This window comes from Trachypithecus francoisi, unplaced genomic scaffold (genome assembly GCF_009764315.1).
Source record: "Trachypithecus francoisi isolate TF-2019V2 unplaced genomic scaffold, Tfra_2.0 Lachesis_group0, whole genome shotgun sequence".
NCBI lineage: Eukaryota > Metazoa > Chordata > Mammalia > Primates > Cercopithecidae > Trachypithecus > Trachypithecus francoisi.
In genome coordinates, this window is record NW_022681453.1 from 175,964,709 (window position 1) to 175,987,540 (window position 22,832).

Sequence of the window (22,832 nt, forward strand, 5' to 3'; positions counted from 1 at the left end):
TCTCCCAAGAATCTCTTGCAGTCCCATGGTTTTACATACCATCAGCAATTATAAATTTATATGTTCAGCCCTAACCCCATTCTGACCTCCTAAATTCACAAGGTCACCATATGGATGCCTAATGAGCATCCCAAATTTCACATACCCTAAACAGAACTCTTGACCCCCACCCCCAGTACCAAATGCCCCTAGTGCTCGCCATCTTGGCACCTGGTACCACACTGGCACTCTAGACAAAAGTTCAGGGGACATTCTTGGCTCCTCTCTTTCCTCTACCTCCCATATTCAAGACACCAGCAAAACTAGTTAGCTTTCCCTTCTTTCCACTCCTACTGCTATCACCCTACTCCAAGCCACCATCTTCTCTGCCTGGATGACTGCCACAACCCCCTCAACAGTCTCTCTGCTTCCACCCTTGCTCCTCTACATCCCCAGGGAATGCTTTAAAATGTAAATCAGACCATACCACTCTGTGGCTTACAACCTTCCTGTGACCTGCTATTGGACTTGGCTTCCAACCATGACTTTCACTGAGCTGAGCTTACCTCCTCCCCTCTCCCTCTTGCTTCCTCCACTTCAGCCATGTTGGCTTTCTAGAGAGAAACATGAACCCAAAAACATGCCAACTGCTATGGTTTGAATGTCTATCCTCTCCAAAATTCATGTTGAAATTTAATTGCCACTAAAACAGTATTAAGAGGGAAGACCTTTGAGAGATAATTGAGTCATGACTCTGTCCTCATAAGTGGGTTTAGTGCATTTTACAAAGGGCTTTCAGGACTGAGTTCTCTCTCTTTGCTCTTCTGCCATGTAAGAAAAAGTGTGACTCCCTTCCAGAGAAAGCAGTGTTCAAGGTGCCATATTGGAAGCAGGGACTGGACACTTACCAGACACCAAGCCTACTAGCACCTTGATCTTGGACTTCCCAGCCTCCAGAACTGTTCTTTATAAATTACCTAGTCTGCCAGGCATGATGGCTCACACCTGTATTCCCAACACCTTGGGAGGCTGAAGTGGGAGGATCGCTTGAAGGTCAAGAGTTTGAAACCACCCTGGACAACATACCAAGATTCCATCTCTACAAAAAACTTAAAAATAAGCCAAGTGTAGTGGTGTGCACCTGTAGTGCAAGCTTCAAAAAGCTGAGGCGGGAGGATTGCTTGAGGCCAGGATGTTGAGACTGCTTTGAGCCCTCATGGTGTTACTGCATTCCAGCCTGAGCAACAGCACAAGATCCTGTCTCTTAAAAAGAAACGTATAAATAAATACCCCAGTCTGTAGTATTCTATCATAGCAGCACAAAACAGACTAAGACCACTTGTACCCATGAACATGCCAACTATATTCTTGCCTTAAAGGCTTGGCACTTTCTGCCTGCTTGCTGTTCTTTTCCCATAATCTCACGCTGGCTTCTCCATATCCTTTGGGTTTCAGGTCAGATGTGCTCTCCTAAGTGGGGGCTCCTCTGATGAATCTCTGCGACATATTCACCCCCACATACTCATACTTACCACAGCACTCTGTTTTCTTTCCTTCTGGAGTTCATCAACATTGGAAATCCTCTTGTCCATTTATTGATTTCCTTGAACTAGCTTATAAGCCTCCTATGGCAGAGACAGTGTCTGTTTCATCCACAAATATGTCCCTGACACATAGAAGAGCACATAGTGCATGACACAGTGTAAGCATGGTATAAGCCCTCAAAAAATATGTATCACAATCTGTAAGGACTGATTTATTTTGTGGGTTATTTGCTTTTAACAGTTACTTATTTTAAGGTTTAGAACCTCCTCTGATATCCCAAGTCTGGTGCTCCTTCTCGATGCCTCCAGAGTAGCCTATACTCCCCACATATGATTATTATTATGCGATAATCAGGAAATTCCAGTATCAAATGTATAGGTTTGCTCTGGGAGGTTTTGATGTTACAATTGCCTGATTACCACAGAAGGCCAGGAATTGGGCTTCCGTTATTCACCACAGAATGGTGAATGGTCGGCAAATAATATTTATTGAATGCAATGCCTAATAAATGGATGAATGGATAAAAGGATTATTATTATTATTATTTTTTGAGATGGAGTCTCGCTCAATCGCCCAGGCTGGAATGCAGTGGCTGGATCTCAGCTCACTGCAAGCTCCGCCTCCCAGGTTTACGCCATTCTCCTGCCTCAGCCTCCCGAGTAAGTGGGACTACAGGCGCCCGCCACGTCGCCCGGCTAGTTTTTTGTATTTTTTAGTAGAGACAGGGTTTCACCGTGTTAGCCAGGATGGTCTCGATCTCCTGACTTCGTGATCCACCCGTCTCGGCCTCCCAAAGTGCTGGGATTACAGGCTTGAGCCACCGCACCCGGCCAAAAGGATTATTTTTAAAGAAACCTGTGTCATTACTCTTTTAGGTCAACAAATCGCTCATAAAGCTCTTGATAAATAAAATCAATTGATGAGCATTTGTGATGTTGTAATAATCCTGAGCATATTCAGGAATTATTCAGTCATTGGGGGAAACTTAAGAGTTCTATATAAGAAAATATTCATCGCTGTGCTTCTGAAACTATCTGTAACAGAGAACTCTTTTTAATTTCCAATCTTTTATGGACTGATACTTTTGGTTCAAATCCTGTTCAGTGAGACCATTCCACCGGTGATGTGCCCACGCTGTCATGGCAATGCTGAAGTGCTGTAAATATTTCTAAATTCTTACTCTCAATTTCTGTCTTTATCTGCTCATGGACCACTAACACACCAGTCTGAATATCACCTTAATAGCACTGGTCTGTTTATTATTAAAGTCTATCTTTTTAAGTAACAAAATTGTTTTCACAGCAACTCTAGATGAATCTCTAATTGAGAACCACAGCCGAGGTACAGAGTCTGAGGGGACTAACTGAGGAATTGACAATTCCATGACAACCAGGAGAGGGCGAGAGTGAGTCTGGGAAAGGAGAACTGTGGCCAAGTAGTTAAAGCTCAAGGTGGACTCTCCACTTAAAACCAAAGCAGTCTTATTTCTCTGGGGTTCTGCATACAGCATCATTAGAGAAAAGGATTCTATTGCTAAAAATAAAAATAGAAAACCACTGATTCTCTAACACTTATTTTACCAGTGAGATTAGGCCAAAAACTTTTGCTTTTTACGAAAACTTTTGGCCTTATCTGTAAAATAAGTGTTAGAGAACTTGCTACACAAACACTTGTAACCTATATGGGTTTTTCTTCCATTCTAATGAGATGGTGGAAATTTAGTTTGTTTTTTTTTTTATATACGGAGTAGTCACAGTAGTGAAAGATTATATATAAAAACCAAAGGCAGGGGTGGAGCAAGATGGCCGAATAGGAACAGCTCCAGTCTCCAACTCTCAGCGTGAGCGACACAGAAGACCGGTGATTTCTGCATTTTCAACTGAGGTACTGGGGTCATCTCACTAGGGAGTGCCGGACAATCGGTGCTGGTCAGCTGCTGCAGCCTGACCAGCGAGAGCTGAATCAGGGCGAGGCATCGCCTCACCTGGAAGTGCAAGGGGGAAGGAAATCCGTTTTCCTAGCCAGGGGAACTGAGACACACAACACCTGGAAAATCGGATAACTCCCACCCCAATACTGCGCTTTAAGGAAACAGGCACACCAGGAGAATATATCCCACACCTGGCCAGGAGGGGCCCACGCCCACAGAGCCTCCCTCATTGCTAACACAGCAGTCTGCGGCTATCTATCCGCAAGGCAGCAGCGAGGCTGGGGGAGGGGCGCCCCGCATTGCTGAGGCTTTAGTAGGTAAACAAAGCCGCTGGGAAGCTCGAAATGGGTGGAGCTCACAGCAGCTCAATGAAGCCTGCCTGTCTCTGTAGACTCCACCTCTGGGGACAGGGCACAGCTGAAGTCCAATAGGGGAAGCAGCGGGGGCTGGTGCAGACGCGAACGACTCTGTCTGACAGCTTTGGGGAGAGCCGTGGATCTCCCAACACGGAGGTTGAGATCTGAGAATGGACAGACTGCCTGCTCAGGTGGGTCCCTGACCCCTGAGTAGCCTAGCTGGGAGACATCCCCCACTAGGGGCAGTCTGACACCCCACACCTCACAGGGTGGAGTCACCCCTGAGAGGAAACTTCCAAAGGAAGAATCAGCAGCTGGGAGACATCCCCCACTAGGGGCAGTCTGACACCCCACACCTCACAGGGTGGAGTCACCCCTGAGAGGAAACTTTCAAAGGAAGAATCAGACAGGTACACTCGCTGTTCAGCAATATTCTATCTTCGGCAACCTCTGCTGCTGATACCCAGGCAAACAGGGTCTGGAGTGGACCTCAAGCAATCTCCAACAGACCAACAGACAGGCCTTCTGACTGTCAGACGGCAAACTATCAAACAGGAAGGACACCTATACCAAAACCCCATCCGTACGTCACCATCATCAAAGACCAGAGACAGATAAAACCACAAAGATGGGGAAGAAGCAGGGCAGAAAAGCTGGAAATTCAAAAAATAAGAGTGCATCTCCCCCTGCAAAGGAGCGCAGCCCATCGCCAGCAACGGATCAAAGCTGGTCAGAGAATGACTTTGACAAGATGAGAGAAGAAGGCTTCAGTCCATCAAACTTCTCAGAGCTAAAGGAGGAATTACGTACCCAGCACAAAACTAAAAATCTTGAAAAAAGAGTGGAAGAATTGACAGCTAGACTAATTAATGCAGAGAAGATCATAAACGAAATGACAGAGATGAAAACCATGACACGAGAAATACGTGACAAATGCACAAGCTTCAGTAACCGACTCGATCAACTGGAAGAAAGAGTATCAGCGATTGAGGATCAAATGAATGAAATGAAGCGAGAAGAGAAACCAAAAGAAAAAAGAAGAAAAAGAAATGAACAAAGCCTGCAAGAAGTATGGGATTATGTAAAAAGACCAAATCTACGTCTGATTGGGGTGCCTGAAAGTGAGGGGGAAAATGGAACCAAGTTCGAAAACACTCTGCAGGATATCATCCAGGAGAACTTCCCCAACCTAGTAGGGCAGGCCAACATTCAAATTCAGGAAATACAGAGAACGCCACAAAGATACTCCTCCAGAAGAGCAACTCCAAGACACATAATTGCCAGATTCACCAAAGTTGAAATGAAGGAAAAAATCTTAAGGGCAGCCAGAGAGAAAGGTGGGTTACCCACAAAGGGAAGCCCATCAGACTAACAGCAGATCTCTCGGCAGAAACTCTACAAGCCAGAAGAGAGTGGGGGCCAATATTCAACGTTCTTAAAGAAAAGAATTTTCACCCAGAATTTCATATCCAGCCAAACTAAGTTTCATAAGTGAAGGAGAAATAAAATCCTTTACAGATAAGCAAATGCCTAGAGATTTTGTCACCACCAGGCCTGCCTTACAAGAGACCCTGAAGGAAGCCCTAAACGTGGAAAGGAACAACCGGTACCAGCCATTGCAAAAACATGCCAAAATGTAAAGACCATTGAGGCTAGGAGAAACTGCATCAACTAACGAGCAAAATAACCAGTTAATATCATAATGGCAGGATCAAGTTCACACATAACAATATTAACCTTAAATGTAAATGGACTAAATGCCCCAATTAAAAGACACAGACTGGCAAACTGGATAAAGAGTCAAGACTCATCAGTCTGCTGAATTCAAGAGACCCATCTCACATGCAGAGACATACATAGGCTCAAAATAAAGGGATGGAGGAAGATCTACCAAGCAAATGGAGAACAAAAAAAAGCAGGGGTTGCAATCCTAGTCTCTGATAAAACAGACTTTAAACCATCAAAGATCAAAAGAGACAAAGAAGGCCATTACATAATGGTAAAGGGATCAGTTCAACAGGAACAGCTAACTATCCTAAATATATATGCACCCAATACAGGAGCACCCAGATTCATAAAGCAAGTCCTTAGAGACCTACAAAGAAACTTAGACTCCCATACAATAATAATGGGAGACTTCAGCACTCCACTGTCAACATTAGACAGATCAACGAGACAGAAAGTTAACAAGGATATCCAGGAATTGAACTCATCTCTGCACCAAGCGGACCTAATAGACATCTATAGAACTCTCCACCCCAAATCAACAGAATATACATTCTTCTCAGCACCACATCACACTTATTCCAAAATTGACCACATAATGGAAGTAAAGCACTCCTCAGCAAATGTCAAAGAACAGAAATTATAACAAACTGTCTCTCAGACCATAGTGCAATCAAACTAGAACTCAGGACTAAGAAACTCAATCCAAACCGCTCAACTACATGGAAACTGAACAACCTGCTCCTGAATGACTACTGGGTACATAACGAAATGAAAGCAGAAATAAAGACGTTCTTTGAAACCAATGAGAACAAAGATACAACATACCAGAATCTCTGGGACACATTTAAAGCAGTGTGTAGAGGGAAATTTATAGCACTAAATGCCCACAAGAGAAAGCAGGAAAGATCTAAAATTGACACTCTAACATCACAATTAAAAGAACTAGAGAAGCAAGAGCAAACACATTCAAAAGCTAGCAGAAGGCAAGAAATAACTAAGATCAGAGCAGAACTGAAGGAGATAGAGACACAAAAAACCCTCCAAAAATCCATGAATCCAGGAGTTGGTTTTTTGAAAAGATCAACAAAATTGACAGACCGCTAGCAAGACTAATAAAGAAGAAAAGAGAGAGGAATCAAATAGACGCAATAAAAAATGATAAAGGGGATATCACCACTGACCCCACAGAAATACAAACAACCATCAGAGAATACTATAAATGCCTCTATGCAAATCAACTAGAAAATCTAGAAGAAATGGATAATTTCCTGGACACTTACACTCTCCCAAGACTAAACCAGGAAGAAGTTGAATCCCTGAATAGACCAATAGCAGGCTCTGAAATTGAGGCAAAAATTAATAGCCTACCCACCAAAAAAAGTCCAGGACCAGATGGATTCACAGATGAATTCTACCAGAGGTACAAGGAGGAGCTGGTACCATTCCTTCTGAAACTATTCCAATCAATAGAAAAAGAGGGAATCCTCCCTAACTCATTTTATGAGGCCAACATCATCCTGATACCAAAGCCTGGCAGAGACACAACAAAAAAAGAGAATTTTAGACCAATATGCCTGATGAACATCGATGCAAAAATCCTCAATAAAATACTGGCCAACCGGATTCAGCAGCACATCAAAAAGCTTATCCACCATGATCAAGTGGGCTTCATCCCTGGGATGCAAGGCTGGTTCAACATTCGCAAATCAATCAACGTAATCCAGCATATAAACAGAACCAAAGACAAGAACCACATGATTATCTCAATAGATGCAGAAAAGGCTTTTGACAAAATTCAACAGCCCTTTATGCTAAAAACGCTCGATAAATTCGGTATTGATGGAACGTACCTCAAAATAATAAGAGCTATTTATGACAAACCCACAGCTAATATCATACTGAATGGGCAAAAACTGGAAAAATTCCCTTTGAAAACTGGCACAAGACAGGGATGCCCTCTCTCACCACTCCTATTCAACATAGTGTTGGAAGTTCTGGCTAGGGCAATCAGGCAAGAGAAAGAAATCAAGGGTATCCAGTTAGGAAAAGAAGAAGTCAAATTGTCCCTGTTTGCAGATGACATGATTGTATATTTAGAAACCCCATCGTCTCAGCCCAAAATCTCCTTAAGCTGATAAGCAACTTCAGCAAAGTCTCAGGATACAAAATTAATGTGCAAAAATCACAAGCATTCTTATACACCAGTAACAGACAAGCAGAGAGCCAAATCAGGAATGAACTTCCATTCACAATTGCTTCAAAGAGAATCAAATACCTAGGAATCCAGCTTACAAGGGATGTAAAGGACCTCTTCAAGGAGAACTACAAACCACTGCTCAGTGAAATCAGAGAGGACACAAACAAATGGAAGAACATACCATGCTCATGGATAGGAAGAATCAATATTGTGAAAATGGCCATACTGCCCAAGGTGATTTATAGATTCAATGCCATCCCCATCAAGCTACCAATGACTTTCTTCACAGAATTGGAAAAAAACGGCTTTAAAGTTCATATGGAACCAAAAAAGAGCCCGCATTGCCAAGACAATCCTAAGTCAAAAGGACAAAGCTGGAGGCATCACGCTACCTGACTTCAAACTATACTACAAGGCTACAGTAACCAAAACAGCATGGTACTGGTACCAAAACAGAGATATACACCAATGGAACAGAACAGAGTCCTCAGAAATAATACCACACATCTACAGCCATCTGATCTTTGACAAACCTGAGAGAAACAAGAAATGGGGAAAGGATTCCCCATTATTGAATAATAAATGGTGCTGGGAAAATTGGCTAGCCATAAGTAGAAAGCTGAAACTGGATCCCCTCCTTACCCCTTATACGAAGATTAATTCAAGATGGATTAGAGACTTAAATGTTAGACCTAATACCATAAAAACCCTAGAAGAAAATCTAGGTAGTACCATTCAGGACATAGGCATGGGCAAGGACTTCATGTCTAAAACACCAAAAGCAACGGCAGCAAAAGCCAAAATTGACACATGGGATCTAATTAAACTAAAGAGCTTTTGCACAGCAAAAGAAACTACCATCAGAGTGAACAGACAACCTACAGAATGGGAGAAAATTTTTGCAATCTACTCATCTGACAAAGGGCTAATATCCAGAATCTACAAAGAACTCAAACAAACTTACAAGAAAAACAAACAACCCCATCAAAAAGTGGGGAAAGGATATGAACAGACATTTCTCAAAAGAAGACATCCATACAGCCAACAGACACATGAAAAAATGCTCATCATCACTCGCCATCAGAGAAATGCAAATCAAAACCACAATGAGATACCATCTCACACCAGTTAGAATGGCAATCATTAAGAAGTCAGGAAACAACAGGTGTTGGAGAGGATGTGGAGAAATAGGAACACTTTTACACTGTTGGTGGGATTGTAAACTAGTTCAACCATTATGGAAAACAGTATGGCAATTCCTCAAGGATCTAGAACTAGATGTACCATATGACCCAGCCGTCCCACTACTGGGTATATACCCAAAGGATTATAAATTATTCTACTACAAAGACACATGCACACGTATGTTTATTGCGGCACTATTCACAATAGCAAAGACTTGGAATCAACCCAAATGTCCATCTGTGACAGACTGGATTAAGAAAATGTGGCACATATACACCATGGAATACTATGCAGCCATAAAAAAAAAAAAAGGATGAGTTTGCGTCCTTTGTAGGGACATGGATGCAGCTGGAAACCATCATTCTTAGCAAACTATCACAAGAAGAGAAAACCAAACACCGCATGTTCTCACTCATAGGTGGGAACTGAACAATGAGATCACTTGGACTCGGGAAGGGGAACATCACACACTGGGCCTATCATGGGGAGGGGGGAGGAGGGAGGGATTGCATTGGGGAGTTATACATGATATAAATGATGAATTGATGGGTGCTGACGAGCTGATGGGTGCAGCACACCAACATGGCATAAGTATACATATGTAACAAACCTGCACGTTATGCACATGTACGCTAGAACTTAAAGTATAATAAAAAATAAAATAAAAAAATTTTTAAAAAATGTAATTTTAAAAATCCAAAAAAAAAAAAAAAAAAACCAAAGTCCTGCTACTTTAAAAACAGAAACTTTCAGTGTCTTTGCTTTTTTTGTATACCTCAGTCATGGGACTTGAATACCATCTCAGATGGGAGAGAAGAGATCTTTCCAAACCTCAGGGAACAGCCCATGGGTTTGGTGCTTACAGCCCTAGACAAGTACAGATATAATCACAGTTATGATTCATTGTTGAATTTTTAAATCCATTTTTTAAAAGAAACGCTTACAAGTAACTTCTCTCCTCTATTGTTTGAAATTTGGGTTAATGCTAAAGAAGTCCCCAGAGATGCACCTCATTTGCTCGTGATGTCTTGGTAACTGCTGAGTAAACACATATGACAGAGAAAGAAACAGATGCCATGGCAAAATTACCTAACTGACTGTAATTAATTTAAATTGTGCAATATTAACCTACTAACTAAATAACATAGGGAGTATTTGTGATATGGTTTTCAGATCTCTACCCAGAAACCCATTTCTATGCCATGGTTGCCTTAGCTACTCAAAAGATCCTCAGGTGGCCTCATCTTTAGTAAATATAAAACAGAGTCATTTGAATCATTATGGTAAATCGCCCACAAATCCACAAATACCTTTTTTTTTTCCTACTAATCGCTTAGGTTGCATTTTTGTAAATACTCCATTTTATTTACTACATTTACTAATGGTTAAAAACAAAGCTTACAAAGTAATGACAGGCCAGGGAGTGGTGGCTCATGCCTGTAATCCCAGCACTTTGGGCGGCCAAGGCAGGTAGATCACCCGAGGTCAGAAGTTCGAGACCAGCCTGACCAACATGGTGAAACCCCGTCTCTACTAAAAACACAAAAATTAGCCAGGTGTGGTGGTGCACGCCTGTAGTCCCAGTTACTTAGGAGGCTGAGGGAGAAGAATCACTTGAACCCAGGAGGCAGAGGTTGCAGTGAGCTGAGATCATGTCACTGCACTCCAGCCTGGGCAACAGAGTGAGACTCTGTCTCAAAAAAACAAAGAAACCAATCAATCAATCAATCAAAAATAAAGTAATAACAGTGAAAATACATCAGACTAAAGTTAATTACCACTTTGGCTTGTCAGGTTTATTATTTTGAAAAAAGCACTAAAATAAACTGCAATGAACCCTACCACAAAAGGAAGTTAGAACTTCCTGTACTGACAAGAAGTCTCTATTTCTTCTGACGAATAATGATTAACCTTTCATTTTAGATGACAAGTTACAGTTCTGTCTGTTTTCAAAGCGACATATTACAATACTTTAGAGAACTTTCAGCCCCGTAACTAACTAGAAGTACAAAATGGAAAACCATTTCTCTAATTCCTTTACTGTAGATATTTTTCTAAAAGTTCCTCTAATAGTGATTCTTTGAGAAAAGTGGTTAAAATAAGATAAAAATTCGCATAGAGCAGCCAGAGATAAGACAAACATGTTAAAATGCACTGGTTAAATGTTTAGTTCTCAGTTTTGATGACTGTAACGTGGCGATGGCAAATGTCAACATTAAGGGAAGCTGAGTGAAGGGTATATGGGAATTCTGTGCTGTTTTTGCAGTTTTTATGTTAAGTCTAAAATTATTTCAAAATACACACTTAAAATGTATTTACAACTTCAGCAGTTTATATAGTTAAAGTGCTTTGAGAATAAACAAATAATTTTCTTTTTGCAAAGAGTATTTGCACTAAATCTCACAAATATATAGTGCTTGAACTTTTCAAATTATGTATGCTTTAGAACATTATAAATCCTCCACAGAAAATGTCAAGTTAAATTGGTCAAATTGCTGGAAAATAAACAAATACACACACATTTTCAAAATAAGGTGAGCAAAAAGTTGAGGAAATCCTGCAAGAAACATAACTTGCTAATACCCATTACAGTTTAGAAAGGACATCTGTTTCTGTAGTCTAAACTGTTGTCTTGATTTTATCCCTTATATTACATTGTTATTTGTTCTTCAATGGAAACTATATGTGGAGTTAGCAGAAAAGAGACAGCTATGACAAGAATAAACCTCAGAGAACATGCAGTATCAGGGTGTCTAACGCCATCCTGGCCCAAGAACAAAATGTAAATGAAAGAAGACAGGTGTAGAGCGTGGTAGCGCTTTGGTCACACCTGAGAAGGCACCTCCTCCCAAAAGGGATTCAAAAGCACATTAAAAATGAAGCAAAACACACAAGACATTTGCACAAGATAACAAAACAAATCTACAGGTCACCAATTGCAGACCATAATTCAGCTCCCTTCTACTAGAGGAGGAAATTAAGACCCAGAGAGGAAAAATGTGTCAAAGGCCACACAGCATCTTTAGGAGTAGAAGGAGAACAAAGCCCACTTCACCTTCAGGATCTAAATCTTCATAGAAAACTCTAAGGCAGATGGGAAAAAGAGAACTTGTTGACATTGGCCCTTAGCCAAGGGCAGAGGGTGATATAATAACAACTGATGTTTGCATAACTTCACCTCCTGGACCCTGGGGTGCTTGCAAACATCCATTCATTCATCCTGGTTCACTCATGTGAAATATGTAGGTGGTGTATTTTAATCATCATAGAGTGGTAAACAAAGACACAGTTGGTACAGAATCTCCAAGGGCAGGAGAGTGTCGCCAGCTAAGGACAAACACTATTATCATGGCCTTGCTCCTGAGTTAGTACACTTGCCACCATCCTTGTGCAAAAAGTCAATACTTTAAGCACTTTTTGTAAACAAGCATCTGGGGATAAAAAGAACCAAGAATTCCAATAGTATTCTAACCCTCTCCCACTTAATCCTCCAAATAGTTACTAACCACCTGCTATGATGATGGACACTTCTTTAAGTGTTGACTTTCATTTTCCTCTGGCTAATACTGACCCAAGTTGGTCTGAGTGCTGCTCCAAAATTAACTAGAATATGTGACAACAGATACCACTACAACCTCCCTATTTTCTGATTTATTCTCATTCCAACTCATATCTTTTATTGTAAAGGGAAATCTGCAGATATAAATGTAGATTCTATGGATCCCCTCCATGGTCATTGCATAATGGTATTTGTGGTATGCTGTGTCTGCGCCTTGTATAGCTGCTACAGCATCCGATTCTACTCATCATATAGTTTACAATGTGCCTGTGTTAGAGCAAATGAACCTGAGACTCACATATTAAGTAGTGATATTGAAAAGAGGAAAAAAGGTCCAGATGATGTGAAGGAAGAATTTATATTAACTCGTCAACAAAAATAACTAAAGTAGCACACTAAATTTCTCTTTTCTCATTGACCCCAAATATAATAAGAGTATATTCTATTTCCTGATTTTGTGAGAAACAGAAAAGTGAGAATTATATTTATTCATTACTCCAAGAAATACTTATTGAGTCCCTAGTATATGCCAGGCACCGAGGATACAACAATTAGAGACTTAAATGTTAGATCTAAAATCATAAAAACCCTAGAAGAAAACTTAGGCAATACTATTTAGGACACAGGCATGAGCAAGGACTTCATGACTAAAACACCAAAAGCAATGGCAACAAAAGCCAAAATTGACAAATGGGATCTAATTAAATGAAAGAGCTTCTGCACAGCAAAAGAAACTACCATCAGGGTGAACAGGCAACCTACAGAATGGGAGAAAATTTTTGCAATCTATTCATCTGACAAAGGGCTAATATCCAGAATCTACAAAGAACTCAAACAAATTTACAAGAAAAAAACAACCTCATCAAAAAAGTGGGCAAAGGATATGAATAGACACTTCTCAAAAGAAGACATTTATGCAGGCAACAGACACATGAAAAAATGCTCATCATCACTGGCCATCAGAGAAATGCAAATCAAAGCCACAATGAAATACCATCTCACACCAGTTAGAACGGCAATCATTAAAAAGTCAGGAAACAACAGGTGCTGGAGAGGATGTGGAGAAACAGGAACACTTTTACACTGTTGGTAGGACTGTAAACTAGTTCAACCACTGTGGAAAACAGTGTTGTGATTCCTCAAGGATCTAGAATTACAAATACCATTTGACCCAGCCATCCCATTACTGGGTATATACCCAAAAGATTATAAATCATGCTGCTGTAAAGACACATGTACACGTATGTTTATTGTGGCACTATTCACAATAGCATAGACTTGGAACCAACCCAAATGTCCATCAATCCACTGGATTAAATGTCCACTTAATTCAGTCTGTCCATCCACAGACTGGATTAAGAAAATGTGGCACATATACACCATGGAATACTATGCAGCCATAAAAAAGGATGAGTTCATGTCCTTTGTAGGGACATGGATGCAGCTGGAAACTATCATTCTCAGCAAACTATCGTAAGGACAAAAAACCAAACACCCCATGTTCTCACTCATAGGTGGGAATTGAACAATGAGATCACTTGGACACAGGAAGGAGAATATCACACACCGGGTCCTATTGTGGGGAGGGGGTAGGGGGGAAGGATAGCATTAGGAGACATACCTAATGTAAATGACGAGTTAATGGGCACAGCACACCAACATGGCCCACGTATACATATGTAACAAACCTGCACGTTGTGCACATGTACCCTAGAACTTAAAGTATAATAAAAAAAAAAAAAAAATTGTGGTTTTTGCCATTACTTTCAATGGCAAAACCCGCAATTACTTTTGTGCCCACCTAACACATTCATTCATCCTGTCTCAAATAAAACAGTCTCAAATAAAAGAGAGTCCTTTGTCATGGACCTCAGAAAAATGACACCTTCTGCTTCCTCACCCCCATATCTGACATTTGGCTACTAAGTCCTATTTTTCAGTTAAATACGACACCTATGTGTCCGCCCCCACTGCCAACGCCCTAGTCCAAGCTCACACTGGTGCCCACCGGAACTACACTACCACTTCCTAAATGATCTACCAGCCTCCAATGTCTCCATGTCTCCCTCTCCCGAACTGCAACAAAAAACCTGTCTCCACACAGTGACAAGAGCACTCTTTTTATCGTACATATTTCACCAATTATGCCTTTACAGGCTTCCCATTTCTCCTGGGATAAAAAGAAAACTTAGCAAGTTCTGTGAGATGCTGCATGCAATTGACGCCCCTGGCCCCCTAGCCAGCTGCCACTCACACTTGGTCCTGAACTGCCACCCCAGAGTTACTTCTCCTTAATATCCCCAGGCCTTTACTCCCGGACTCAAGGGCTACAGTGGTATGGAGAGGCCTGGAAGTCTTATCCTTCACGTCTCAACTGAAGTATCCATTCCTTTTTTTTTTTTTTTTTTTTTTGAGACGGAGTCTCGCTCTGTCTCCCAGGCTGGAGTGCAGTGGCCGGATCTCAGCTCACTGCAAGCTCCGCCTCCGGGGTTTACGCCATTCTCCTGCCTCAGCCTCCCGAGTAGCTGGGCCTACAGGCGCCCGCCACCGCGCCCGCCTAGTTTTTTGCACTTTTTAGTAGAGACGGGGTTTCACCGTGTTAGCCAGGATGGTCTCGATCTCCTGACCTCATGATCCGCCCGTCTCGGCCTCCCAAAGTGCTGGGATTACAGGCTTGAGCCACCGTGCCCGGCCTGAAGTATCCATTCTTTGGGCTGACCTCCTAGACAGGGTCACAACCCCGCCAAGCATTGCCTTGCAGCTTTTCACAAAGAGGCTGATTCAGGTAATAATTCAATAAATACATATGTCCATCTCCATTAGTTTACTGTAAACTAGTCAAGCATATGAAGTACAGCTTTTTGGCTCATTCCCAGTATCTAGCACATACTTTGTAGTTTATAACAAAAGAGGGATGCAATAAATAATTGCTGAATGAATCAATCAATGAACAAATTCCAAGTTAAATGTGATTGCGAAACTCCAAATATAACTGGAATATCATGATGTAGATGTGGAGGGTAAAGACCATGAAAAAGAACAGCAAATAAGTTTGCCCCAGCTGACTAGTATCCAGTGATCGCAGCATGTTGATTTGACAAAATATCTCTATAAATACAAGGAAGCCACAAAGAAAAGAATATAAAGTATTACATTGATGTTAAAGACGTACTACCTCAAGGATACATGAACAAGACAATAATGTTTCCTAAAGGAAAGATGAGTATTCACATTGTGTCAAGTGTAGCATACACATGTATATTCTATGAATGCCACTATCTCCACTGGTGCAAGTTGACAAGTCTGGGAATGTGAATTCCCCTGGTTACACCACTGGAATATAGTCACAAAGAATAACAGGGGTAGAGGAGGCTTGGTTGCCACTTGCCCACTGAGTGACCTGAGAAGTGCCACTGGACTTCTCTGACTATTTTCTCATTGGCTGAAAAACAGAAATAACAACATGCCTATGACAAGGTGGTAGTCGGGACTAAATAAAATAGAGTGACATCTCTTTAGAACTATCAACAACTAGAGAAATATGTTACTGTTATGATAGCTGTTGTAAGTATCATCTTTTGTGTGTGTGTGTGTGGAGAGTGGGGTCTCACCATGTTGCTCAGGCTGGTAATAATATTACTTCATTTGAAGAGCTTGTGTATTTACTTTATTTATTTTTTGAGATGGAGATTTGCTCTTGTCACCTAGGCTGGAGTGCAGTGGCACGATCTCAGCTCACTGCAACCTCCGCCTCCCAGGTTCAAGCAATTCTCCTGCCTCAGCCTCCCAAGTGGTTGGAATTGCAGGTGCCCACCACCATGTCCGGCTAATTTTTCTTTTTCTTTTTTTTTCTGTATTTTTAGTAGAGACGGGCTTTCACCATGTTGGCCAGGCTGGTCTCAAAGTCCTGACCTCAGTTGATCCACCCTCCTCGGCCTCCCAAAGTGCTGGAATTACAGGTGTGAGCCACAGCACCTGGCTGTGTATTTATTTTAAATCATTTGTCTATATTCATTGATTTTGACTCATTAATGAAAAATACTAGAGATAAAATTAAAAATAGGGTTTAAATTCAATGTCATAAATGGTTTTCATTTTAATTTTTAAAAACCTAGTAAGTGTTGTTCTTACAAGCACATTAGTATATTCATTTAATCCTCAAAACAACCCTTTGAGGTAGTAATATATCTCCAACTTACAGATGAAGAAACTGAGGCACTAAAATGTCCAGTAACTTGGCCAAGATCTCCTACCTAGTAATAACAACAGTCATAATAAGAGCAAACATTTACATGGTGTTGCTAGCACTGTTCTAAGTGCTTTCTATACATTACCTAATGTAATACTCCTAATGAATCTATAAGGTAGCTACCCTTACAGTCCCTACTTTACACGTGAAGGAAATGAGGCCCAGTGAGGTTCATCCATTTGCCAAGGTCCCACAGCTGGTAAGTGGCAGAGCAGAGATTTGAAGCCGGACAGAACCCTTCCTGTTAATCTAATGCAGTACTAACTCTCATTTATTGGTGGCATTTATCCAGTTCTCTATTCACCTAAGTGAATTTTCTAGATAAATACTTCTTTCTTTAATAAACAAATAGTATTTTATTCATGCTTTTCATATTAACAATACTAACTATACTAAATACCGTGCAACTTTTTCCTGGTGGCCCAAGGTCAGTGTTATGGCTGCTGTGCTTTATCTGTCCTGCTTGTAGTTTTTACTTTAATTTTTATAGGAGTGCTTAGGTATCTTTTGTAGACATGAGCCAGTCAGTTGTCATTTTGTCACTGTGATTCTGCTAACTGCTTTGAAGCTAGAATCTGTGTCTATCATAACTATTTCTAATATAAGATTTAATAAGCTTTGAATTGATGCCAACTCTATGGACTTAAGCCCATGACTTTCATTATGACCATGGCAGATTTTAGCTGAGATGAGGGGAGTCTGACCTATAGATAAGTATAAGGAATTATTTTACCAAATGAAAAACTATATATTTTATCCAGTGCGCATATTCCTGTTTTATTGTTTCTGTTTTGTTTGTTTGTTTGTTTGTTTGTTTTTGTTTTTGTTTTTGAGATGGAGTCTTGCTCTGTGCCCAGGCTGGAGTGCAGTGGTGCCATCTCGGCTCACTGCAACCTTCGCCTCCCGGGTTCAAGTGATTCTCCTGCCTCAGCCTCCGGAGTAGTTGGGATTACCAGCACACGTCACCACACCCAGCTAATTTTTGTATTTTTAGTAGAGACAGGGTTTCAACATGTTGGCCAGGCTGGTCTCGAACTCCTGACCTCAAGTGATCCTCCCACCTCGACCTCCCAAAGTGCTGGGATTACAGGTGTGAGCCATCGTGCCTGGCCAATCCTGTTTCTTAAATCATGATACATATCAGGCATATACATGAGTTTGTTTAAAGTTCACTTTCATCTAGAAGATGAAATCTTTCAAAATGTAAGACTTATTCCCAAATCCAAGTCATACACACTATCCACAAGCTGATTATTTCTATTCCCTCATCCTGCTTTACTTATTTCTCTCCTCATATTGTGTTCCAAATAGAACATAATACAAATAAATAACATTTACATGGCAGTTCCTGCATAACGACCATTGTTCTAAGAAATTTTTCCATATTAATTCATGTAATGTTCACAACCACCTCATTTTACAGATGAGGAAACTGAGGTGCCGAAAGATTAAGTAACTTGCCAATCCCATATCTAGAATTTAGGGAGCTAGGATTAGAACCCAAGCAGTTTGACTCGAGAATCTGGGTTCTATGAACTCTGCTCTACTGTGCCCTGAGAACTGTCCTAAGAGAATAGTGCCTTTGTTTTGTTCACTGCTGAAGGCCCAGGTGTCCAACAAATATTTGTTGACTGTCTGGATGAACTTCCAGCTTCTCTCTGCCTATCCAAGTGCTCAACCCAGTTCACTCTGACTTCAGCCTCAAAGCTTGACTGGCTCTGACAGGCAGAGTAACATTCCAGGCCCTTCTTCCACCTCCTGAATACTTTATTGGTTGTACTGTCTTTTGGCTCACCCTCACTGGGCATGGAGCCCCAAACCCATTAGATGGTCAATAAATACTCCCTGAATGATTGAGACGCTGAGCTGTATCAGGCTGTTGCCAAACACAAAAGTTTGTGATCAAGTACTATAACAACAGGATGGTGTTCTAGAAATTGCACTTGACTGAATCAAAAGATTGATTTTTTACCTTTTGTGAACTGACCATGCCAATTTCACAACTCTAGCCTTCGGTGTTTTTTTTTTTTTTTTGAAACAGAGTTTCACTCTTGTTGCCCAGGCTGTAGAGCAGTGTGGCATGATCTTGGCTCACTGTAACCTCTGTCTTCCGGTTCAAGGGATTCTCCTGCTTCAGCCTCCCAAGTAGTGGGGATTATAGGCTTGTGCCACCATGCCCGGCTAATTTTGTATTTTTTGTAGAGACGGGGTTTCACCATGTTGGCCAGGCTGATCTTGAACTCCTAACCTCAGGTGATCCACCCACCTCGTCCTCCCAAAGTGCTGGAATTACAGGCATGAGCCACCGTGCCTGGCCCAGTGTGTTCATCTTTAAGTGTGAAAGCTTACTATATATAAAGCACTATGCCTTTGGCATGAATTATGTACATATAATCTTTAAAACAATCCTATGAGCTAGGTGCTATTATATGCCCATTGTGCAGATAAAGATTCTGACTGGAGGCTAATTTGTTATGTGTTACACGACTATAATGCTAGAGCTAGGATTCAAACCTATGTATGTATGACTCCAAAGCTTAGCTCTTGCAAACCGTGCTGTACTGTCTCTCTCTTCACCATTTTAAGCTTATGTCATATAATAACAGCTACTGTGATAATGATTATGGCTTGAACCATAAACTGTGAATTGAAGTAGTTTCCAATTACTGATGATCTTGAAATTAAAGTAAAACCTGTAAATTCAACATTTACCTTTTATAACCAAAAGCTTCATTGGCCATTTCTGACTTTTCTGGAAGAAATAAAGATACCATGGCACACAGTAACTTCTCATTTTAGAGATTCAACCAGTTAACAAGTATTTGTTGAACACCTGTTATGATGTCTTGTACTGGGCTAAATGCTGGATATATATAACAATAGTGACTGAAACAAAGATGGTCTCTGCCATCACAGACGCAGTCTAGAGAAAGAAACAGTAATCAAGCAACATACAGAAAATTATTGGGGAGTGAGAGCAGGAGTGTGGGGGTGCAAAAAGGAGAGTCCATTCTAGGCAGTGTGAGCGACAGGTGAGATAACTACACACAGGAGAGAATGTGACATATTCTGGGAACAATCAAGATAGAACTGCTGATAGAAGGCCTAACTAAAGATTGGATTAGGGTAATGGGGAATCATTGCAGGTCTTTAGGTAGGGAAGAGAAATGCCCTTATGTGCGCTGTAAAAAGATCAGTTTAGCCGGGCGCGATGGCTCACGCCTGTAATTCCAGCACTTTGGGAGGCTGAGGCGGACGGATCACCTGAGATCAGGAGTTGGAGACCAGCCTGGCCAACATGGTGAAACCCCTTCTCTACTAAAAATACAAAAATTAGCCAGGCGAAGTGGCTTGCGCCTGTAATCCCAGCTACTCTGGAGGCTGAGGCATAAGAATTGGTTGAACCCGGAAGGCGGAGGTTACAGTGAGCTGAGATCGCTCCACTGCACTCCAGCCTGGCAATAGAGCAAGACTCCTTCTCAAAGAAAAAAAAAATCAGTTTAACAATGGTGGGAAAAAAGTGAATTGGACAGATAGGGCCAGACTAGAATCAAAGAAGCCAGATGGATGTTGAATTTAACCAAGGGATGGTGGAAATTGAGACAGTAAGAACAGAGATGGTAATGTGGGAATTGATTCAACGTCTATTAAGAAGGGATAGTCTTGATAATTGATAGAGATGCAGAGGAAGCAGCAGTAAGTGTCATGGATGTTGTCTAGAGTGTAGTTTTTGAAACTGAATGGATAGTGGAATCCAAGAGCAGTAGCAGGCGTGGGGAAGATGGCGTTCAGGGTTGCACATGTGTGGCATTAACTTGGCAGCTGGATTTTGGCGTCTGACGCTTAGTGGAGTAGGCTAGGTTCCAGGTGGAGGCTTTCTAACCATCATCAGACACATGGTGCCTAAGGCGAGGAAGTGGAAGGGCTCACCGAAGTGGAGCAGAAAAGCAAAGGGGCAAAGTCAAAGCAGCATCCTGTAAGGAGAAGGCAGAAAAGCGACGCTCATAGAGATGAAGAATGAACCTCCAGAGGCGTCGGAGCAGATTGGAAGAGACACATTCAGGCTCCATTTAACCAGAACAATTCCGTTATCAAAATGGAAGCGCCAAGAAGCATCGTTGATGGCGCTTTGCCACCATCCATCCGTACAACACAAACCCACCTGCTTCGAAAAGACCGCCTCACGTAGTGACTCACTTACCCACCACAGCCGCATTCTCTACCCCTGCCTCTTGTCTAGTGAAGCTGGCTCCCGAGGCTTCGGGGCCGCTCCACAGGGACCTGAGGACGTCTCCCCGGAGACCCTGACTCGAGCTGCGCGCCGGCACAGCCGAGCGGCGGCTCCCGCCTACTCACCGCGCCGGAGGGACGGTCCCTCCTTCAGGCCAATCTCCTTCTCATTGTCCCTGCTGCTGTCACCTGCTGCTGCAGACCAGGGGTCCCGTCCAGTCTTAGCCCGTCCCGTCCTCCCCCCAGCCTACTCGCGGTCCCCTCAACCTCGAGTACGAGGCGGCCAGCAGCACCGTTGGTTTTCCAATCAAATCCTCCTCCAGGCCACCAACCGGCGCTGGCCAGGCCAATGCCGACAATTCTTCCTCCGACTCCTGGGGCCCCTCAGCCAATCGGTAGCAGCCATGCTGCGCAGTGCAGAGCGCCATAGCGACGGATGACGCCTGCCAGTGAATCGCCGTAGCAACCAGAGACGCGCTAGGTCCACCACCAAGCTTGCAAGCAGAAGAGGAGGCAAGTGATGCTGAAGGCTGTGCTGCAGCCACTTCACTGGAACCTAGAGCTACCTGTGAACAGGTCTCCTAAACGTTGAAGATTTTTCTGGATTTAAGGTGTCTAACCTTTGATGGGAAAGGGCAGCTTCATCTTGGAGTGTTTACTTTCAAGAACCGCTATGGGCTAAAAATCATTTCTCTTTAAAAGCAAAGATTTAATCTGATAAGGAATCAATGCAGCATGCTAAATATCTTTCATACGGCGTGAAAACGTCTTCAGTTACTCAAGCCACAGGCAATGAGAATATGGTGCCATAGCACCATATTTTTCACAAAAATTAGAGTGACCTGGGATTCAAGAAACCTGTATGGTACTATTGCCAGTTCGTTTTGTGGCCTTGGGCAAGTCACTCCACCTTTTGTGAAAGTCTGAAGCGTCTTTAAAATTTCTGAACTGCATTAGATAACGCTTTAAAAATATACCTGACACTCTGTAACTTTAAATACATGAAAAATGTCAATTTATTGAGTGTTCAATTTTGTGCTGGGCACGATTTCAAATTCTTTCCTTATTTCACTTATAAAACGGAGGCACAAGAAGTTTCCTAAGTAGTCCAGTATGGCAGAGCTAGTAAGTGATGGGAGTCACGGTAAAACCTACTTGAGTCCGGTCTTAATCACGATGATGCTCCTTCGACGATTTCTTTGAGTACTGGGCCCTATTCAACCTCATCTTAGTATCACTAAACGCTCATGAGTGTGTCAACACTGGTGATTACATCTTCCCAAAATGGATTTTAAATGAATACAGTGAACCCTAACTTTTTCGGGTTTGGATAGTAAGTAGGCCCATTGGGGTAACAATACGTAGGCTTCCGTAATTGAAAGCATTTTTTAAAATGAAGACGGCCCTATTTTGGGAATGTAGAAAGGCCAGATGAAAGCCAAACTCCAGTGAGTATAGCAGAACTAATTAAACTTCAGAGAACATAAAACCATCAAGTTTTTTTTTTATATGTAAGGTCTAGGGTACATATGCACAACGTGCAGGTTACATATGTATGCATGTGCCATGTTGGTGTGCTGCACCCATTAACTCATCATTTACATTAGGTGTATCTCCTAATGCTGTCTCTCCCACCTCCTCCCACCCCACGACAGGCCCTGGTGTGTGATGTTCCCCTTCCTGTGTCCTAGTGTACTCATTGTTCAGTTCCCACCTATGAGTGAGAACATGTGGTGTTTGATTTTTGTCCTTGCAATAGTTTGCTGAGAATGATGGTTTCCAGCTTCATCCATGTCCCTACAAAGGACATGAACTCATCCTTTTTTATGGGTGCATAGTATTCCATGGTGTATATGTGCCACATTTCCTTAATC

The 22,832-nt window shown here is 41.9% G+C and overlaps 1 protein-coding gene and 1 long non-coding RNA gene across 13 annotated transcripts in view; both read right to left on the minus strand.

Moving 5' to 3' along the window:
- The window catches only part of NEK10 (NIMA related kinase 10), a 273,507-nt gene extending 272,346 nt beyond the window's left edge, over positions 1–1,161 (minus strand). For all 12 annotated transcript variants that reach the window (XM_033212845.1, XM_033212839.1, XM_033212837.1 and 9 more), the window contains exon 1: positions 1,121–1,161. The gene's annotated coding sequence lies outside the window, so the exon portion shown is untranslated. The remainder of the gene's footprint in view (positions 1–1,120) is intronic.
- A 33-nt stretch (positions 1,162–1,194) lies between these two features.
- On the minus strand, positions 1,195–22,461 carry LOC117084271. Its single transcript, XR_004437379.1, has 3 exons — positions 21,085–22,461; positions 1,512–1,645; positions 1,195–1,242 (listed from the first exon to the last, which is right to left on the minus strand). It is a non-coding gene; the product is annotated as an uncharacterized LOC117084271 (long non-coding RNA).
- Positions 22,462–22,832: the final 371 nt, after the last annotated feature.